The 14748-nt window shown below is 34.9% G+C and overlaps 1 protein-coding gene across 20 annotated transcripts in view; it reads left to right on the top strand.

Annotated features, from left to right (window-relative positions):
• Positions 1 to 14748, top strand: part of Shab (potassium voltage-gated channel shaker cognate b) — a 559117-nt gene that overhangs the window by 94071 nt on the left and 450298 nt on the right. Inside the window, exon 1 of one of the 20 annotated variants that reach the window (XM_075307722.1) lies at positions 7397 to 7955. The exons of the other annotated variants lie outside the window; for them this stretch is intronic. The gene's annotated coding sequence lies outside the window, so the exon portion shown is untranslated. Of the gene's footprint in view, positions 1 to 7396; positions 7956 to 14748 lie in introns of those variants that run through there. 20 annotated transcript variants of the gene reach the window in all.

Consider the following 14748-nt stretch of genomic DNA (forward strand, 5'->3'; position numbering starts at 1 on the left):
ATTTGGACAGAATTTGATAGACTTTTACAAAATCTATAGACTCAAAATTTACAACACAACACAATTTTAGTAAAAAAATATGGGAAACATTTAAATCTGAAGCAATTTTAAGGAAACTTCGCAAAAGTTTATTTATGATTTATCGCTCGATATATATGTATTAGAAGTTTAGGAAAATTAGAGTCAGTTTTACAACTTTTCGACTAAGCAGTGGCGATTTAACAAGGAAAATTGTGGTATTTTGACCATTTTTGTCGAAATCAGAGAAACATATATATGGGAGCTATATCTAAATCTGAACCGATTTCAATCAAATTTGGCACACATGACTATATTACTATATTACACATGACTATATTACTTTACTTGTACTCCTAGTGCAAAATTTCAACAAAATTTGGCCAAAACTCTGGCTTCTGGGGCCATATAAGTCCATATCGGGCGAAAAATATATATGGAAGCTATATCTAAATCTGAACCGATTTCAATCAAATTTGCCACACATGACTATACTACCAATTGTACTCCTTGTGCAAAATTCAAGCTAATCGGGATAAAACTCTGGCTTCTGGGTCCATATAAGTGCATATCGGGCGAATGATATATATGGGAGCTATATCTAAATCTAAATCGATTTCAACCAAATTTGGCACGCATAGCTACAATGCTAAATCTACTCCCTGTGCAAAATTTCAACCAAATTGGGCCAAACTCTGGCTTTTAGGTCCATATTAGTCCATATCGGGCGAAAGATAAAGGGTGATACGGTCAAAATTTGGCCAATATAAACTTGACGTATTTCTTTCAATTTTGCATTTAAAAAACCTGAACACCCCTCATTTTGAAGGTGTGTGTGTGTAGAATGTTGCTCCTATGTTGGTTTTGGAATTCACTCTTCAGTTGTCAAAATGCCGTCCAAGCAAGAAGAGCAGCGTATCAAAATTTTGGAATTCACTCTTCAGTTGTCAAAATGCCGTCCAAGCAAGAAGAGCAGCGTATCAAAATTTTGCTCGCGCATCGCGAAAATCCGAGCTACTCGCACGCAAAGCTGGCAAAATCGCTAAAAGTTGCCAAACCAACCGTTACAAATGTAATTAAAGTGTTTGGGGAACGTTTGTCGACAGCCAGGAAGTCTGGATCGGGGGGAAATCGAAAACCGGAAGCCGCTGAGACGACAAGGAGAGTTGCCGGTAGTTTCAAGCGAAACCCTAACCTCTCTCTCCGAGATGCCACAAATAAGCTGGGTGTATCGTCTACAACCGTGCATCGAGCCAAAAAACGAGCCGGACTATCGACTTACAAGAAGGTAGTGACTCCAAATCGCGATGATAAACAAAATACGACGGCCAAAGCGCGATCCCCGACGATGCTGACGAAGTTTGACTGCGTGGTAATGGACGACGAAATCTACGTCAAAGCCGACTACAAGCAGCTTCCGGGACAGGAGTTTTATACGGCAAAAGGAAGGGGAAAGGTAGCAGATATTTTCAAGCACATAAAACTGTCAAAGTTCGCAAAAAAATATCTGGTTTGGCAAGCCATCTGTACCTGTGGCTTGAAAAGCAGCATTTTCATAGCTTCCGGGACTGTCAACCAAGAAATTTACGTGAAAGAGTGTTTGAATAAACGTCTGCTGTTTTTCCTGAAGAAACACGGTTGTTCCGTACTGTTTTGGCCGGATTTGGCGTCTTGCCATTACGGTAAAAAGGCCATGGAGTGGTACGCCGCCAACAACGTGCAGGTGGTTCCCAAGGACAAGAACCCTCCCAACACGCCAGAGATCCGCCCAATTGAGAAATACTGGGCTATTGTCAAGCGGAACCTAAATAAGACCAAAAAACTGCTAAGGACGAGCAGCAGTTCAAGGCAAACTGGCTTTTTCTGTGGCGAAGAAGGTGGACAAGGTGGCTGTACAAAATCTGATGGCAGGTGTCAAGCGTGAGGCCCGGCAATTCGGATTTGGAAAAGCGAAAGCCTAACAGAATATTTTTCCTGAATTTTATACTAATTGAACTTGAAAAAGAAATTTAATTTGATTTTTTAAATACACGATTTCACCGATTTACACGCGTTTTCCCTTGACCGTATCACCCTTTACAATTTTATAAATTCTTACTCTGTTACCTACCCATCATCTTTGGCATGACATTTTTGGAAGTGATTTTAAAGTTGTGCCTTTAGAACAACTTCCAGATTTTTTTGCAGGGAACTTACAATAATTTTCGAACATATTTATCACACATTGTATCACATACGTGTTATTTGCCTAAAGTACGCATAAAGTAAAATTCGGATATTGATCTCATCACCATCTTAATACTAATTCAGAAAAAGGAGAGGATATTCTTCTTATACGGAAAATATTTGCACCCTAATGGAAGGATAATTCCACCTTAGAGATGAGATTAACTCTTTTCCATTTTTTGTAATTATACGCTATGTTATTTTTCTGCCAGTTGAAATCTAGACCATTCGAAAGGTTGAAGTATCACCAGACATACTCTCAATGCAAGGCAGGCAGATTGTATGACGAGGACGCTTGGACCTCCAATAATGTTCTATAATTTTAATGGCATGTTTAATTTTCTGGCCATTTTTTTTTTCATACACAATAATTTAATTTGTTGAAAAGTTTCTGCCATGCCATATCCAAAATGACTTTGTCCTCTCATTGGAGAAAATTTGATCAATGACTTACTCTTGCTGCTATTGCCTGCTTGAGTTTTCAATAGTTTTCCGTGTCAAATTATAATTTAATTAAAAACATTTTAATGCAAATTGATATGAAATTGTTTGCTTGCTTGATTGCTAGGCAAACGAGAAGGTAGGTTGCCATGATGAGCTGGGTCTCATGGCCACTTAATCAAGCAACCCTAAGTGGGGGTCATTGAGGAATTCGTTGGGTTGCTGCTGCTACGGCTACTGCTGTTGTTGTTTAGGTGAATGAGTTATTTTATGGATACTTCAATTCCGCCATGGCAGCATGTCACGAAGATGTGTGAAATCATGGCTATGGAATATGTATTTATTGCATACTTAATTATCGTTGCTCTCGAAGTGGTCTTGAGCAGTGCTTGCTTGTTCGGTCCCATTGACGATGATGACGACTTCGAGTTTCGCAGGACGACACCTAATGTAGGTCAGTGTTAAAGAAACGGGTTCAGGAAAAAGGAAATCAACCAAAACCGAAGCCAAAGCTGGCGTGAAAGTTGATTACGTTCGAACAAAAACAACGCCAAAAACACTGGAACAAGAAGAGCCATGGGTGTGAGTGTTGTGTCAGTGCATAGGGGTGGAATAATGGAAGAGTTGAAATAGAAGTTTGGAAAATAATAAAAATCGTTGTGAATTCAAATAAAAATACCAACATACTAGAAATGTTTCGTTATTTCTCCATCACTCTCTCTCTCTCTCTCCCAACTTTATTCTCTTTCTTTAACAGTGTTGCCATTTTGTGTGGATGGAAACAAAAGTGGTCGTAAAATTTCAAATGTTACAAATGTTTTATTTATATTTGTGATACCAAAATCCGATTTCCATTCAATGCTTATTAAAGCGTATCCTAAAGGGTGATACGGTCAAAATTTGGTCAAGGGAAAACGCGTGTAAATCGGTGAAAACGTTTATTTAAAAAATCAAATTAAATTTCTTTTTCAAGTTCAATTAGTATAAAATTCAGGACAAATATTCAGTTAGGCTTTCGCTTTTCCAAATCCGAATTGCCGGGCCTCACGCTTGACACCAGCCATCAGATTTTGTACAGCCACCTTGTCCACTTTCTTCGCCGCAGAAAACCAGTTTGCCTTGAACTGCTGCTCGTCCTTAGCAGTTTTTTTGTCTTCTTTAGGTTCCGCTTGACAATAGCCCAGTATTTCTCAATTAGGCGGAGCTCTGGCGTGTTGGGAGGGTTCTTGTCCTTGGAAACCACCTGCACGTTGTTTGCGGCGTACCACTCCATGACCTTTTTACCGTAATTCCAAATCCGGCCAAAACAGTACGGAACAACCGTGTTTCGTCAGGAAAAGCAGCAGACGTTTATTCAAACACTCTTTCACGTAAATTTCTTGGTTGACAGTCCCGGAAGCTATGAAAATGCTGCTTTTCAAGCCACAGGTACAGATGGCTTGCCAAACCAGATATTTTTTTGCGAACTTTGACAGTTTTATGTGCTTGAAAATATATGCTACCTTTCTCCTTCCTTTTGCCGCATAAAACTCCTGTCCCGGAAGCTGCTTGTAGTCGGCTTTGACGTAGGTTTCGTCGTCCATTACCACGCAGTCAAACTTCGTCCGCATCGTTGGGGATCGCGCTTTGGCCGTCGTATTTTGTTTATCATCGCGATTTGGAGTCACTACCTTCTTGTAAGTCGATAGTCCGGCTCGTTTTTTGGCTCGATGCACGGTTGTAGACGATACACCCAGCTTATTTGCGGCATCTCGGAGAGAGAGGTTAGGGTTTCGCTTGAAACTACCGGCAACTCTCTTTGTCGTCTCAGCGGCTTCCGGTTTTCGATTTCCCCCCGATCCAGACTTCCTGGCTGTCGACAAACGTTCCCCAAACACTTTAATTAAATTTGTAACGGTTGATTTGGCAACTTCTAGCGATTTTGCCAGCTTTGCGTGCGAGTAGCTCGGATTTTCGCGATGCGCGAGCAAAATTTTGATACGCTGCTCTTCTTGCTTGGACGGCATTTTGACAACTGAAGAGTGAATTCCAAAATCAAAATAGGAGCAACATTCTACACACACACACCTTCAAAATGAGGGGTGTTCAGGTTTTTTAAATGCAAAATTGAAAGCAATACGTCAAGTTTATATTGACCAAATTTTGACCGTATCGCCCTTTAACTAAGCGAAACAAGCGATTTATAGCCTATTGAATGATTCTATATGTTATGATTATTGCTACACAGAAAAAATATTGTGGTGAGCCCGAAGGTTTCATGTCCTTACAATACGAATGTGAATTTTTCTTAGAATATGCATTTTTCTGACATAAAGTTTTTTCCTTGCACAAAAATCGACAAAATCTTCAAAATTAATGAAATCAACTTTAAATTTTTAGACTTTGTGTCTTGGCTACAAAACACAGAAGCGTAAAAACAATTTTATTTTAAATATGATTTTTAATTGAAACATACCATAATTTCTACTTGAAGTCGAGTCTAAATTTGGATTTTTGAAAAAAAGGTGAAAAAAAAACAATAAATAAATTATTTTTTTTCGTAGCATCATATACGCAAAATGCAAATATATGTTATAAGAAAGAATTATGTCTTGCTTAAATTCTCTACTTCTTTAGCTTAACATCTTTACCAAAATGATTAGCGTAAAGACAATATCTTTGCAACAGGGGAAGCATTTATTTCAGTGCACTATCATGTAACTAATTTTTAACAACTGTCGCTAAAGATACAGTGCCCTTGGCAACCCGGTTATGGGCAATTGTGGACTGTAAGAATATCACAAAATCAAGAGATTGACATTATTTTCCCAACCTTGTAATGGTCTCAAATTCTATCATTTAAATAATGGAACATATTTGTCGCATATGAGGGCTATTTAAAGGTTTACTTACAGTCCGTTGTCTCGGCCCAAATACTCTTTTCGTATGATTTTGTGTGACCATTAAATGCTCTAAGTAAGCATTAAATGGGGCGGTAAACAAGTCCAAATACTTTTTTATACCCTTCACCACTACTGTGGTACAGGGTATAATAAGTTTGTGAATTTGTATGTAACGGGCAGAAGGAGCCGTCATAGACCCATCTTTTAACATAGTATACCGATCGACTTAGAATTAAAATGTGAGTCGATTTAGCGATGTCCGTCTGTTCATGTATTTTTGTGTGCAAAGTCCAGTGTTCGAAGTTTTAGTCGTACCGTCTTCAAATTTGGCATAGGGTATTTTGTCGGCTCAAAAACGATCCCTATTGATTTTCTAAAAAATCGGATCAAATTTAGATATAGTTGTCATATATATATATATATATATATATATATATATATATATATATATATATATATATATATATATATATATATATATATATATATATATATATATATATATATATATATATATATATATATATATATATATATATATATATATATATATATATATATATATATATATATATATATATATATATATATATATTATATATATATATATATATATATATATATATATATATATATATAATATATATATATATATATATATATATATATATATATATATATATATATATATATATATATATATATATATATATAACCGATCTGATCTTAAATGGCGTATTTATCAACCGATCTTCTTCAAACTTCATATATTTAAATGTTTCGTGAGTCTCGTAAATTTTGCGGAATATCAGTCAAATTGGTTCAGATTTAGATATAGCGATATGCACTTATATGGCCACAGAAGTCATACATTTACTTTGATTTGCGTGAAATTTTTCACAGAGAGCAAAAATACCATTCTTACTGTGTATGACAAGTTTGATTGAAATCGGTTCAGATTTAAATATAGCTTCAATACACCCAGAAAAGGAATATGATCACCTCAAACATGTTTTAAGAGCAAAATGTTATTTTTGGGTGGTGACCATGCAACATGGTTTTCGCAACCATGTTATTTTCTAGGAAATCATGTATCTGATTTCGGCAAGCAGGTTATATTTGACGAGAAAATAACATTTTAGTGACAAATATGTTACATGATCACCATACAAAAATAACATTTTGCTCTTGAAACATGTTTGAGGTGATCATAATCCTTCTCTGCGTGTATACAGCTTTCGTCCGATTTAGATTCATATGACCACGTAGGGCAAAGTTTCATTTCGAAATTTTTGAAATTTTGCACAGAGAGTGCAAATAAATTTTTTAGCAATGTATGCCAAATTTAGTCAAACTCAGGCTCAGATTTCCTTTGAGATTACAACTTTGTTCGATTTTTAGATTTTTTTGATTGGTAATAAAAGATTCTTTGGCAACTCTGTAATGCAATAAGTAGAAATTACGCATCTCTCACATAGAACCAAATATTTGTGCATAGCTCATAGACCAAATTTTTTTTTTTCAACAGAAACTTTACAGGCATATTCACTCTTCATTTGGAGAGTTTGGAGATAATAACAAATTACTCTTTCGCTCCTATTTGTATTATGCTTGTACTCTCTATACTATAGACAGGGAGTGAGCGAGAGTGAGAGAGTAAAAAAACAAACAAATGGAAATATGTGAGAAATAGAGAAAACAATCACAAGAGAATAACAACACATTCCAACGATATACTATTGGTTGTGATTTTGCGCTTTCCACATTTTTTGGTCTTGATATCAAGAACTTGCTAACATTGTAGTCACAGTTCCAAAGAACGCGTCAGATAGAGGATACCACACATATATTGTGCATTGAAACCAAGTAAAAGCCAAAAAAAAAGAGAACAAATAAATTTCAATATTAGACAAAATTTCTAAGAAGTTCCAATAAAGATAAGAATACAAAAAAAAAAATATTCGACCATTCAAAAAAAGGACCAGGGAAACACACCCTGTAGTCACGGGAACAAAAAGTACTTGGTCGAGTGTAATGAACCGTGGCGTGTGATTAATATTTAATAGAAATTTCCCCAAGAGAATAAATTATGAAAATGAAATGTGGGTGTAAGAGTGGTAGGCAATTCAAATGTAATGATAATGGAGCAGAATTTCCATTTGTAGCTTTCGTGTCTATTTATTCAAAATAAATAGGAAAATGTTGTATTGTATTTTCATTTATGTCGTTAATAATTCCGTCGTTAGAATGTTCGTATTAAATGATGTAAAATAAACAAAGTTTATATTAAAAACAAGAAAAAAAGAAACCCTACAGCAAAACCATTAATATAATATACAAAAAAAAAAAAAATTAATTAATTCAGCATTTTTTGGATGGAGATTTAATGTAAGTGTACAAGTGTGTCAATTAATAAAAAAATATTTTATTTTCAAACCAAGGGCGACATTTTCCCGGTCAAGAATTCTATTTTATAAGTTTATAAAATTTTTAATTAAAGTTTTCTTTCTTTTACATTTTCCTGACAACTGTAATTTGATATCATCGATTCTTTTCGTCTCTAACATCCCATCCTTTGCACTGTCAATCATTTGGTGAGAGTTTTTTTTAATTGAATTCGAGTTATCCTAGTTTGGGAATTGCTTTTGTGATAGACAACTATTTTTGCTACCTTTTTTCGTCATACTTCAGTATTTTTTTTTGTTTGTTTCACTTTTTCTATAATATACGTACACTCCATCATTTTTATGTCCTTGCTCTCCTTCTCCCAGCACTCAGCATGCAATGTCCTTGAACTTTAGAAGATGTACCAATTAGTTTTTGTAGTTGTTGTTGCAGTTTTTTGTCTTTGCAGTTTTATCACAAAATAAACAAAAATCGTAAATAATTTCAAAAGCCCAGACAGACGTAGGGGGGAAAAACTTATGAAATGTAGAAAATTCCAATAGGCCTCGAGTGGCTGAGTTCTGTTGCGGTGTACCATCCCAGAATTTGTAGAGTTTGTCTATGACCAAAGCTAGAGAGAACAAAATAGCATACCAACACACCCACCTACAAATCGTGTGGAGTTTTATTTTGATCGGTTATATGTGGCTGTCATTTTGCGAGTTCCAAAATGGGCACACGTGATAACATTATAAAAAATTTTAATATCGCTTAGTAATTGGGATGAAAGCTTTTCCAAATGAATACACGCAAAGAAAAAAAAACGTTTGGAAAACGTGTACCGAAAACGTTTTTCTTTTGTTAGAGTTTTTTGAATTGCTTCGAAAAGTATACACTTTTATCACCAAAAAAATTCGTTTGGTACAAAATTTTTATTTTTTCAATAAAATAAGTTATTTTTGAACCAAAAACACAGTCCATTTCGTTTATCTCAAACACTGTTATTTTCTGACTTTAGGTCTTTAATAAGACACATTTTAAAGTTCGTAGTAAAAATTTAATATAGTAGAATGTAATGTTGAACATTTTTTCGGAATCTTCCGACCATATCTGGAATATATGTAAAAAAAAAAACAAAAAAAACTTTGGTCGAAGCAAGGATCGAACCCACGGCCCTTGGCATGCAAGTCGAACGTAGCAACCACTGCTCCACGGTGCCCAACTAAATGTATTTTTCTGTTAAATAAACTTTGTTTAATCGGCTCGTGGGCGCCGCATGCTATGCTATATATATATAACTTATGTGGGTAATTGTCTATTGATGACAATAACGGCTACATAGCTCAGTGGATAGTGTGTTGGCTTACAAATTGCATGGTCCGCGGTTCGATTCTCCGTCCAAGCGAAAGGTAAAAAAAAACTTCGTGGAAGTGAGAAAGATGTGAGGGAAAATGCAATTAGCCAGAAAATTTTTTTTTTGAGTTAGGCTTTATGAAAATGCTATTACATCCTGGAAAAGAATAAACGTTTATCACAAAAAGAAAATACTTTTCTTTCAAATACACTTCGTTTCAACGAAAAGCAAATGAGAAACGAACTTTGTTTGTCTAAAATTTCGTTTGGGAGGAAAGAATTATATTTTTGCGTGTATAAACCTTGTTCAAAACCAATGAATCGTTTCTCAATTCAAATGAAACCGTGCACGAACATACACAAATGTTTGCGTATGTTTATTTACTGCAGCCATTAAATGTCCATTCGGTCGAAAATATTGTGGTAACATGTATTTAAATGGTCCTGAAATGCTAAAAAAAACAGATTGAAACGCAGCAAACAGAATGACGCAGATCATTTTAGATATATTTTTCAATTTAGGCGAAAAACAAAATCCCAACCGTTCATTACGAGTTACTTTTACAGACTGATCTATCCATCATAAATACGTTCTCTTGTTCTCTTTTTGCTCTTTCTCTCCAGCGCTCAAAACTATTCAACTTCAATCACAAAGCTGATTGAATCAATTAAAGGTTCTATTCTCGGCTATAAAATCCGAGAAATGCGAGAAAATTCGCATTCGTATCATAAGGTTAAGAAATCTTTGGCCTCGCGACAATTTTTTTTCAGCGCATGTTCTATTATTTAAATAATAGAATTTGAGACCATTACATGGATGAGAAAATCATGAGCCATGCAATTATTTTAAATGACACGGATCATTTTATCATTTGAGTTACGGAGTGGCTAATATGTAATGCAACAAAGAAAGGCGCAATATATTTTTTTTAATTTTTTCATTATTTAAGCTTATTTTTCAAAAGCAAATAATGCGAAAACTAACCTCAAATTTTCGAATCAGTTTAGATTTGTTCGAATTGGCTACATGTTGCACGAAAGAAACTCTGAGATATTTTTACCAATTCCCGGCGAAGCATCCAGAATTGAGATCCGGAGATTGGCGGAAGAAACGAAGCAAGGAGCCTCATTTTTTAAGTCATTCTTAGGTCAGGATAGGTATAGTGACAGCCCGATATTTCAGTGCATTGTGATACCACAGTGGTGAACATCTCTTTTATTATTGAGTGCTGCCCGTCATTGAGTTTAGCTCAATGACAAGGGACCTCCTTTTTATAGGCGAGTTTGAACGGCGTTCCACATTGCGGTGAAAAGACTTAGAGGAGCCTTGGAACACTGCGAAATATGACTGGCATTGCTGAGAGGGGATAATCGCCCATTGAAAAGATTTTTGGTGTTCGGCCGAAACTGCACTGAAAAAAAACATGCCCGGTTCCAAAGATTTTGTCTTTACACTAATGATTTTGTTATTGATTCCGAGCCACAGAAGCGGAGAATTGAATTAACGACACATTTACGACACAATTGTCTTTAACATATGTGTGTTTGCACCCTAAAAAAAAATCGCTTCTCTAACATATGTTCCAAACAGGAACATATATGTGCAGGAAGAACATATATTATCGGATATTGCCGAAACATTATTATGTTTGTTTTATGTGAACATATTTTATGTTTGGAACAATTATGAGCCCAAAAATATTATATGCTTGGAAGAAATTTCTCCCAAAGAAGATTGTGTTCATTCCCTCACATAATTTTCACTTCCACGAAATTTTGTAGTTCTTGGCACCTTTTCCTGTAATACAAATAATGTTGAAGAAATTATTCAATTTTATAATTTGTTTTAAATTTTACCTTTCGCCTGGACGGAGAATCGAACCGAGGACCATACAGTTTGTAAGCTAACATATTATCCACTGGGCTACGTAGCTGTTATAGTCACCAGTAGAAAATTATCGTTATAAGTTACATTTATATAGCATAGTTTGCAGCGCCCATGAGCCGATGCAAACAAAACATTTTTCAACAGAAAAATATATTTATTGGCCACGTGGAGCAGTGGTTAGCATGTCCGTCTTGCATGCAAAGGGTCCTGTGTCCAATCCCTGCCAATTTTTTTTTTATTTTTGTATTTATATTTATATATTACTAAATTAAATTTTTACAATGAAACTTCGAAATTTGTGTTATTAAAGATTTACAGTCAGAAAAGAACAGTGCTTGATATAAACGCAATGGACTGAGCTTTTGGATAAAATATTATTTTTTAATTGCAAAAATAACAATTTTGTAACAAAAAAATGTTTTTGGTATAAAAGTTTGAAATTTTCGAAGAAATTCAAAAACTCTACCAAAAGAAGAACGTAAAGTCGAGTATAAACATACATAATTTTACAATATAAACATAAATTTTTTAAGGCGTGAACTATTTTTTACTATCATTTAACACCATTTTAAATGCATTTAAAATTTCTCGTATTTTGATATACAAATAAATATGAATATTTATTAACGAATAATTTTGTACTTAATTTCATTTTTACCTTTAGGGCAGAAATTAAGTTGGCATTATCGCTCTAAAATGGCCATGTTTCCACGTTTTCTTTTCATTAATAATTCATTTTAAAGCAAAAAAAACTTTTTGAATTGTTGCTTTGGATCGAGTTTTGCCGCTAAAATGAAAAATAATTTTAGATAATTTTAGCGGCAAAACTCGAACTTAATGCCCGCTTTTATTTTTGAAAGTGTACGTCAACTCATCTTGGACTACATATTAATAAAGAGGAACTAAACTTATTTTTTCTGAAGATCCCTTTGTAATTTTTATATATTTCCACTGTTTTTTTTATACTCTCCACCATAGGATGGGGGTATATTAATTTTGTCATTCCGTTTGTAACACATAGAAATATTGCTCTAAGACCCCATAAAGTATATATATTCTGGGTCGTGGTGAAATTCTGAGTCGATCTGAGCATGTCCGTCCGTCCGTCTGCTTAAATCACGCTAACTTCCGAACGAAGCAAGCTATCGACTTGAAACTTGGCACAGGTAGTTGTTATTGATGTAGGTCGGATGATATTGCAAATGGGCCATATCGGTCCACTTTTACGTATAGCCCCCATATAAACGGACCCCAAAAATTTGGCTTGCGGGGACTCTAAGAGAAGCAAATTTCATCCGATCCGGCTGAAATTTGGTACATGGTGTCAGCATATGATCTCTAACAACCATGCAAAGATTGGTCCACATCGGTCCATAATTATATACAGCCCCCATATAAACCGATCCCCCGATTTGGCTTGCGGAGCCTCTAAGAGAAGCAAATTTCATCCGATCCAGCTGAAATTTGGTACATGGTGTAAGTATATGGTCTCTAACGACCGTGCAAATAATTACATATAGCCCCCATATAAACCGATCCCCCGATTTGGCTTGCGGAGCCTCTAAGAGAAGCAAATTTCATCCGATCAAGCTGAAATTTGGTACATGGTGTACGTATATGGTCTCTAACGACCATGCAAAAAATGGTCCCCATCGGTCCATAATTATATATAGCCCCCATATAAACCGATCACCAGATTTGACTCCGGAGCCTCTTGGAAGACCAAAATTCATCCGATCCAGCTGAAATTTGGTACGTGGTGTTAATATATATGACCTCAAACACCCATGCAAAAATTGGTCGAAATCGGTCCATAATTATATATAGCCCCCATATAAACCGATCCCCAGATTTGACCTCCGGAGCCCCTCGCAAGAGCAAAATTCATCTGATTCGCTTGAAATTTGGTACGTGATGTTAGTATATGGTATCCAACAACCGTGCAGGAATGGGTTCATATCAGTCCATAATTATATATAGCCCCCATATAAACCGATGCCCAGATTTGACCTCCGGTGCCTTTTGGGGAAGCAAAATTCATCCGATCTGGTTGAAATTTGGTACGTGGTGGTAGTATATGATATTTAATAGCCATGACAAAAGTGGTCCATATCAGTCCATAATCATATATAGCCCCCATATAAACCGATCCCGAGATTTGGTTTTGGAGCCAATTTCATCCGAGGTAGTTTAAATTTGGCACATTGTGCTAGTATATGGTCGTTAACAACCATGCCTAACTAGGTCATATCGGTCTATACACGGATGAAAAAGACTGTTTTTCATATGTTTGGCTATAAACATTATATGTTTGGAACACAAATTTTTAAACACAATATTTTTGAGTGCAAGCATATAATGTTCATAAACTAGCATAACATGTTTGGGACATATATGTTAATATGTTAGAACATATTATGTTTGGGACATAAAATGTTTGTAAATATAATATGCTTGGATGCAAACATATATTAATTTAGAAATAGCCTATAAACATATATGTGTTTAGTAGCTTGGAGCGCTATTTAACAGGGAGCGATATTGAATTAAGTTGGTAGTTGTTGCTTGTTATTACAAAATTAACATTTTATTTTTCCTTGGGCAATTGATCAGCTACTTCTTTGATCCTTACAAACTGTGTGGTCCGCTGTTCAAATCCCCATCCGGTAAAAGGTAAAATTATAATAAAAAAAAATCATAAAATTGAATAATTTCTTCTACAATGTTTGTATTGAAGAAAAAGGTGCTAAGAACTAAAAAATCTCGTGGAAGTGAGAAAGATGTGGGGGAATATACAATTAGGCAGAAACAAAATTTTGAGCATTCAGGTCGAAAACCTATGTTGTTAGCACCTATATTACCTGTTTATTTTCATAATTCATTATGATTGTAAATATATAAATAAATAAATAAAATTTTGAGCACAATATTGTTTGGGAGATGTTTTTTTAAGCATATAATATTTTTGGGTGCAAAATGCTTCCAAACATATTATATGTTCACATAATAACATATTGTTTTTTGGAAGGCAATATTATTGAATTTGGATGAAAAAAATACAAAATGTTTGGAACTTAGACTACCCAAACATATATTGTTTAGACCAATATGCTTTCAAACATATTATATATTGGAAGAGATCAAACATATAAATGATTGGGCAATACCCAAAAATGTATATGCTTGAAGCAAAATATGTTTGGGAGTATATGTTACAGAGGCGATTTTTTGTGAGGGTGTAGTTATATATATCCCTCAGATAAATCGATTTCCAATCACACAAAAATTTGTCCATATCAAGTTCATAATTGTATATAGCCCCCATATTTCAATTCTGGCTCTTTACGTACCGTGCAAAAAGTCCATTTCCATCCATTTTTCCGAAGTTCAATTTAAAGTTTCTAAACACATCAGATTCTGGATTTATAAGAACAATTTGTTTTTTGAGTTCTAGTGTAATCTTATGTTACCTCGTGAAAGCGTGTTAGAAAATGATGGAATTACGCCTTGATTTTGAATCTATATTCTTTAGGTTTTCCCTCCCAAATATTCGAA

Source organism: Haematobia irritans, chromosome 4 (genome assembly GCF_050003625.1).
Source record: "Haematobia irritans isolate KBUSLIRL chromosome 4, ASM5000362v1, whole genome shotgun sequence".
Classification (NCBI taxonomy): Eukaryota; Metazoa; Arthropoda; class Insecta; order Diptera; family Muscidae; genus Haematobia; species Haematobia irritans.